This window comes from Henckelia pumila, chromosome 4, assembly GCF_033568475.1.
Source record: "Henckelia pumila isolate YLH828 chromosome 4, ASM3356847v2, whole genome shotgun sequence".
NCBI classification, from domain to species: domain Eukaryota; kingdom Viridiplantae; phylum Streptophyta; class Magnoliopsida; order Lamiales; family Gesneriaceae; genus Henckelia; species Henckelia pumila.
Window position 1 is genome coordinate 206,272,212 of NC_133123.1, and position 7,377 is coordinate 206,279,588.

The window sequence follows — 7,377 nt, forward strand, 5'->3', positions numbered from 1 at the left end:
AAATACATTTGAAATTAATTAATCAAAAATTGCATATATAATTGTGTTATTGAAATGTAAATTTAAGTTTATATCCTTATGATATATTTTAAAAAAATTATTTTTTTATATATATTAATTCTGACAAAAATTTGAAAATCAAATAGTATTTTTAAATTAATCAATCAATGAGAATCTAAACAATTGCATATATAATTGTGTTACTGAAATGTAACTTTAAAAAAAGTATATATCCTTATGATATAGTTTCAAAAAAAAAATTTATATATATTTCTGAAAAAAATTTGAAAAGCAAATAGCATAGCCTGTATATGGTCTCTATTTCTGAAACAATTTTTATGTTTTAATTTTTTTTACTATACATGTTATGTTCCTAATGTTGGTCTGTAAGATCGTGGGAAAAATTCGAATGGGAGCAAAAAAAGTCAAGAAAGGGATGCAGTCATAATGAGTGGATGTAATTAAAATTAATGGGTAATGATATAATTATTTAATTTAAATGTTGATTGATGGGATTAGTGGATGAACACCAACCTGCATGATGGAACTAGTTGAGTGGATATGTGAAATGACATGCAAAATTACAATAACTTTATTAAGTACAATATTGTCCACAATTTGATGCTACTTATGTATTTGTAACTTAATTTATTTTATTTAATATTTAGTTGTATCGATCACACGTTCGAGGAACCAAGAGATCTAGAGCATTGATTATGCTTGTCGACTTGAAGAAAAAATGGAATTTAGGGCAGTTGGTGGAGGATATGATATGACCCATTTATTTTTATTTTTTTCCGATAAATTTATCTTTTTTTTTTGTCATACTAACAAAATAATCGAATTATAAAAAAATTTCACTAACGAAAATATAATTTTCAACAAAGGATATGTGAATTTTGAAAATCTATCTTGCAATTATTCTAGTTTCATGCTCTCAATTTTATCGATATAAAGTTTATATAAAAAAAATCAATGATAAAATTTATTTGTATTTAAGAGTTGATTGAAAATATAATATCGATATGCATGTATAAGCACATTAAATATTAATTTTTATATCAAAAATATTAATTTTTATGTCAATTATGAATCAAATCAACAGACCACTCGAATATTATTTCATAAGATCGTTTTATAAGAGATTTGTTTAATGTATAATATACAAAATTTGGTCCAAGAGTTGAAGCATGATGATTTTTCAATATTTCTTTTTTATTATATATATTCCAAAGCCAACACATTGTCCTACTTTGGTGCCTTAATTGTATTCGGGCTATAAGCTTTTACTCTGCAATGGTACCAAAAGGGTCCATTCTATTAATCTTTTCATTTTGTTTTTATTTACTTTTTCTCTTCAAAGAGATCTCTTTTGACTTTCTATCATAGTTTATTTGATCGAATATCACTTTGGTGTTATTGGATTCTAATTGAGTCCAGCTAGATAGAAAGTTGAAAAATTGTTGGTGACTCGTAATTTATCCGATAAATTGATCTCAAATTTGTGACTAGTTTTAATTTTTAAGTTCGAGATCTAATATATTTATAACGATATCTAATTCAAAAACTATATATTAAAAATTGCTACTTTATACAGGAAAATCTTCTTAAGGGCTTGTTTGGTATAAATATAAATAATACTTGTATAATTTATCATATCTAATCTTTCGTTCTTCTCGTCATACTATTTATCCATCTATTAATTATTTATTTTAAATCAATCAAATCATTAATCATTAATCATTTATCTTATATCAATCAAATCATTGAATTTAAATTACTATATTACCCTTATAAATAATATTATTTATATTTTATTTATTTTTAAAAAGAACAAAATAGTAAGTTATCATTTTTATATAAAATTCAATCAATCAAATCACATAAACTATAGTCTATCAATCAAATCAAATACTATATTAACTATCATTTTTTATTTATTTTATATTACATTATATTTTATTCAAGTACTATTTATCCTATCCTCGAACCAAACGGTATGAAGTCCAATTATTCCTACCTTTAAATATGGTGAGCTCACAAGTCACGTTTTGGGATTGGATCTATCGTTTTACGATTTACGAGCCACATCCATCTGAATAGGAAATAAATGCAATTAGTTCGTGTGTATATATAGCATCTATGTTTTCTTTTAACCGTATATATATAATATATTATTATATATATATAATAAAAAAATATTGATCCTGAAGAGTATCCAGACCCATTGACAAATGCAAAATTTAAATCGAGGAATGTGCACAAATAAACAAGACTCTGGGGAAAGGATTTTAACGATATATATAGCTTCTATTTTAGATGGAGAATGATATTTATACTTCATTATTTGATAAATGCACTTCAATTTTAATTTTTGTTGCATACGTACTTGCAATATTAACAACCTTTTGTCGTTTCTACTTTCTAGGTAATTTTGTTAATGACTCCCAATTCCGCCAAAAAAAAAAATTACTCAAAATGATTATTAAATTTGTTAATAAAATTTAAAACTAGTATAAATTAAATTGATTGCTACGTCTATTTCATCCCAATATACACACATTATTTCTAGTTTTTTTTCAAAAATGTTTCACACTTTTTTTAATAATAATCTATCATATGTTTTTTTTTTTATTTTTGGTAAGATAAAATATTTAATTTATTTCGATTGCTCATAATATCCACTAAAAACAAATATGGAGGTTAACAATCTTAGTATCTTGTTTATCAAATTTATCGTTACTATTTTTGTAAAATTATTCATTTAAAAAGGAGTTTACATTAATTAATTCCTTTTTACATCTAAGTGTATATCAAAATAAAATGTTCATATACTTACACCATTTTTCTATAATATATATATATATATATAATTTTCATGTTAATTAATTTTCATGTTATTTTCAAAGTTGTCACGATGAAACAAATTTAGAAATAATAGGCTATCTAATCTAAAATTTTAAAAAATATAAATAAAAATACGATTCAATTTTAAAATATAAACAAGATAGTACAAAGACAAAAAATAATAGGAAATAGAAAATTAAATTTTAAACACGCAATAAGAAATTACAGATAAGAATTAAATTTTTTAGGTAAAAAATAAAAAAATGTCTAAATCATTTTAGATTTCATCATTAATTTGAGTTTATATTTTTTTATTAAATAATAAGATTCTACATATATCTCAATATTTTCTCCCCACACACTAGGAAGTTGGCGCCAACTTGCAACATTTAAAAAAATAAAATAAAAATTTAGGTGTTTACATGAACATTTGAAAAACTTTTTTTTTTTTGGAGTAGCAAGTTGAGTGTCAACTGAATTGGCTTTCACCTTGCAGTTTATTTATATATATATATATATATATATATATATATATATATATATATATGTGTGTATATGTGTGTGTTTTTTTTTCAGATGTTGCAGCTTTTTATTTTTTTTTAAAAATTAAAATAAAAATCTACGGTGCGTTATGATTTTCTTGCACCCTAGAGTGCGTGAAAAATCTATATATACCTCAATAACCAAATCCGGTATCCAATATTCCTGAAAATCCGTAGAGACATTAGATTTTAAATATTGGTCCGTCGGTTAACTTCCCATGTTCAAAATAAATTATATTATAATTATAATTATAAATTATAAAATAATTAAACATGGTAAAAACTAGAGGATGTTGCCATGTTGGTAAAAAAAATATTGTTTAATGAGAAAACAAATACAAATTTCGCAGGTTCATAATACTCGAGTAATGTGTAAAAAAAAAATACTCGAGTACTTTAAAAATCATGTCGAATTTTGGTATCATAAAAATACTATATGAAAAATTAGACACTAAATAACCGAATGTGTTAATAAGAAAACAACCCACACCCGTCACCCACCCTCTTTATTGAAATTTTGCTTGTGGGTCAATATACTATTTATAATTTATATGTAGTTTCCTTATATATTAATTACTTTAATACGGCTGTCACATTTAATAGCGGGTGATGTTTTTTCAAAAATAAAAAATTAAAATTTGTTGTATATTGTTTATTACAGGGAATGTCCATCATTATTCTGTTTATTCATTAGTGCTATAAAGCCATTCAGCGAAATCAAAGGTTAAAAAACGAATACGGCTTCCTTGCCCTATATGTGTCAAAACGGATCAGCGGGTCGGTTGGTTCACAACCCATCGCAACTCATTATTATCCAGGGCGAGGTGGGCCGGCCTACCTTTTAGACGGGTTGGAAAAACATCAACCAACCCACCTATTTTAGGTGGCGGGGCGAGCCTACGTGTAATTTGGCGGATTTTGGCAGGTCAACCCGCAACCCACCACAATCCATCATTAGGTGGGTCGGGCCAGGTCGGCCCAATTTTAGGCGGGTTGAGAATCGTCAACACAACCCACCTATTTTGTATGGCGGGGCATGTCAACCCGACGAGTGTAAGCCCATTTTAACACATCTACCTGGCCACCAATCATATCTAGGATGGATAAATAATATGATGGACGGACGATGACCTATATATGTGAATCCAAAACTAACTAAGTATGTGACCTATATATGTGACCTATATATATATATATATATATCGTTCTCATCCTCACGAGAACTAACTAAGTACTCATCCCCATTTCCATCTCTAACCCAAATTTTTACTTTGGAAATTGTCATTATCGCACGGGATATATATTTCATCGACTCCGCCCAATACCAACTTCGAGGGATTTGAGTTTTTCCCGAATCTGAACTTGTGCCCGATAAATTACCTCAAACTTGTCCCCATTGGAGATAGCACATGCTTGTGAAATTGCTATCCCGAATCATATCTTAATATTTTAGTCATTAAAAACTGGGGAAAGAAATAGTATGGAATGGTTGTTGTTCACATAATTGAGCTCTGAGCTACAAATGAAGAGAAAGAGAGATAATTCGGGAATATTTCTCCAAGAAACCTTATTATTAGATTCCAATTTGTGTCTCTAAATTAAAAAAAAAAAATCCACATAATCTGGTACAACGAAAATGGAACAAGACCACAAGAGGAGAAGCACTGCAAATTCTTCTTCTCCTTTGGTTGAAAGATACTGGTCGTCAGTTAAAATCATTATTCGTTGGTTTACTTGGGTAAAATTATTTGATAATGGATTTTAAGTCTCAACTAACTCCTTTTTAGTCATTTTAGTAGATTTTAAATTCATCTCAAAATACAATAATTTCAAATATTTCATTCAAATCACTCAATATCGACAAGCAAACAGACTTTCAAAAAATATATATCGATAAGCAAGTAGCACAATAAAAGATTTTGAAAAAGATAATCCACAAAGGTGGGCAAATCCAATATTTGTCACTTTCTAGTTTGAAAAAGCCTGACCATTTTCACATAACATAGTCATTTTCATTCCAAAATTATAATATCGAAATCAATTGCCCGTCAAAAATGGCTAGGTGGACGTGTAATTGGTTTTTCTTTAAAAAAAATAAAATTTAAACACCCAATCGAAATGCCCAATGCTATCAGTTTTTTTAGCCCAATAAACATTAAAAACGAAGCCCAAATAGCAAATAAACCATACAAAACTCAGTCAGCCAAGATAGTTGGCAAAATCGATTTTTGGAGTTCTAGATTTTTAGCGAAACGACGTCTACGCTAAAATCATTTCAATTGACTCAGTATTATTTATTGAATTCTATTAAGTTGTAATAACTTTTTTTCTCTCCTCGGGTTGTGAAAAGTGAATCCAATCCATCGATTTGACACGAATCGATTGAAAAATATGAGGTTAGAATTGGGGGGTTTTGGGTTTGAATTGGACCCGAAAGTTAACCCAACAAAATTAATCGGGTTTGAATTGGATTCGGGTCAACCCAAGATGACCCCAAACTTTTTATTATTATTATTTTTGTAAAAAAATTAAGAAATATATTGAAACGGCTCGATCTAATAAAATACTAGAATTTTTTTAAATAATAATAATACATATATGCTCATACATATATGTATAAAAACTTAAAATTTAACATTAATTAAAAAAAATTGGTCGGTTTGGGTTGATCGAGTTAGTTGGGTTATATATGTTTGAATTCAAATTGGGTTCAGTTTGATGATTTTCGGATTGGTTGAGGTTCGGGTTGATGAATTTTTTATTAATATATTACGTCAACCCAACCTAAACACATACAAATTGAGACCCTACTTTTAGTTATGTCATTGTTATTATTGAACCAAAAGTCATTGTTCGAAGAAAGTTGGTCTTTGCTTAATCGCAAGCTCTGACTTAACTAACATCGAAATATATTTTTGTTGTGCCTTTTCATTTTAATTTTCATCATTATCTTTCATTTTAAAAATATTTAAAAACACATCTCGTTTGTTTTTTAAAAACTACATATGGAGAGAATTTTAAAAAAATATTTTCAAAAATTTTGTCAAACATTTTTAGATTTTTATAAGTGAAAAAACATAAAGTTTTTTCACTTATAAAAATCTAAAAATGTTTTAAAATGCATGTTGAAACAAAACCTCATTAATTAGTTAGTAACAAAAATGGGAGTTTTTAATTATGTAACAACAATATAATTGTATTACTACTCACTAGACGACAAATACATTATTTATATTGCATCAAGTGTTTCTACATTTTAAACATAATCAAATCGTGGTAGTTGATTATTCAAATATGAGTGGAGCTTCTCATGAAATATAAAAGAACAACATAATAGAATGAGCTGATTGATGAAAAACGAAGTTTTGAGCGTAATATAATCTTGTTCAATGATAGAAGCAAATGAAATATTACATACGACTTTTGATGAATTTAATTATTGATATCTCGCATGACAATGAAAATTAAATGACGATGTAGTTTGATGTATATTAACTGCAATAAAAAAAATGACCTTATTTTAATTTAACGAAAAAAATGTCTTTCAACAACATAACGAAAGAAAAGATGCACAATAATTTCTATTTAGCCTCCTCCAACTCCAGACTTATCTTCTCCTCAAAAAAATGATTTACATTATGGTCTCCGACAAACAAAAACAAAAAGTTTCGATTATGTCAAAGACCGAAGTTAGGTCAGGTCCGCTAAACCTTTCGGATATAAGTACAAAAAAAAAAAGTCATGATATACGCACATCCACGCTACATATTACATTTCACAATTCCTTCTCAAAAACGAAATTACGGAGGGCAATATCAACTAGAAGCTTCCATTGAAGCCCCACACTAGGAATTTGACCAGCAGCCACCGGCCAGGCCATCCCACGAATATAAATATTTATTTACATACGCGTTTCCCAAAACAACCTCCACGTCAGGGGCAAAACCGCCATCTCAGTTATTATCAACTAATAAATAGCCTCCTCCTC